Below are 965 nucleotides of genomic sequence, written 5' to 3'. Positions count from 1 at the left end.
ATATATATATATATATATATATATACACACCCACAAATGCATATAATATCCAAGTGAACACACTGACCCTCTCACAACTCCAGACAGAGAAAGGTAATTTTACGATTTCAGAGTTACTTGATAGTTCCATATTTATCAACTTAATGTCGCAACTCTGGGTATTTACTATCACCTATTTGTCGAAGACTTGGTGATATTATTTACCCCAGTTTAGGTCGGTGGGGAATATATGGCGTTTTATCAGATATATCTATATTGTACTTAATGTCTATATAGTACACATGTGATTGCGTGTGTATTTGTGTGGCAACTAGACACACAGATGCTAATTAATTTATATGTGCTTGTGTGTGTATGTGTGTGTGTACATGAAAGTACCTCATAATTTAAAGCTATTATATATATATATGCACACATACACACATATATATATATACATACATGTATATATGAATGTATATGTATAGGTGTATATATATGTGTCTTTATACATATACGTATATAGATAGATAGATAAAGATAGATAGATAGATAGATAGATAGATAGATAGATAGATATGACCGCTCATATGTAAAGGTGAGCGCTTTATGGACATAAAACTCCGGGTAACCCCACAGACCAGCCATATCTATCTTTATCTATATAATCTACTGCTCTATAACTTAGAGGGCGCTACTCTTGGATTTATGATTTACTCTCTCTCTCTCCCTCCCTCTCTATCTCTCTCTCTCTTTCTCTCTCTCTCTCTCTCTCTCTCTCTATCTATCTATCTATCTATCTATCTATCTATCTCTCTCTCTGCTTATTTTCTCTATTCCTTTCTGTTGAAGAGCGTAGGCTCGAAACGTTAAAGACTTTTTCATTTTCCCGAGCGTCAAACTAATATACTTGCTTGTTGTTCATTCACCTTTCTTCGTCTTTTGTTTTTCTGTAAATTTCAACTTTATAAGATATATATATATAT

General features: G+C 33.0%; 1 protein-coding gene across 1 annotated transcript in view; it reads left to right on the top strand.

Annotated features, from left to right (window-relative positions):
- LOC106872068 (aromatic-L-amino-acid decarboxylase) overlaps positions 1-965 on the top strand; it is a 69,793-nt gene that overhangs the window by 1,406 nt on the left and 67,422 nt on the right. The gene's annotated exons all lie outside the window — the stretch shown is intronic.

Source organism: Octopus bimaculoides, chromosome 6, assembly GCF_001194135.2.
Source record: "Octopus bimaculoides isolate UCB-OBI-ISO-001 chromosome 6, ASM119413v2, whole genome shotgun sequence".
NCBI lineage: Eukaryota > Metazoa > Mollusca > Cephalopoda > Octopoda > Octopodidae > Octopus > Octopus bimaculoides.
The sequence above is the reverse complement of the archived record's forward strand: the minus strand, read 5'-3'. Positions and strand labels throughout refer to the sequence as shown.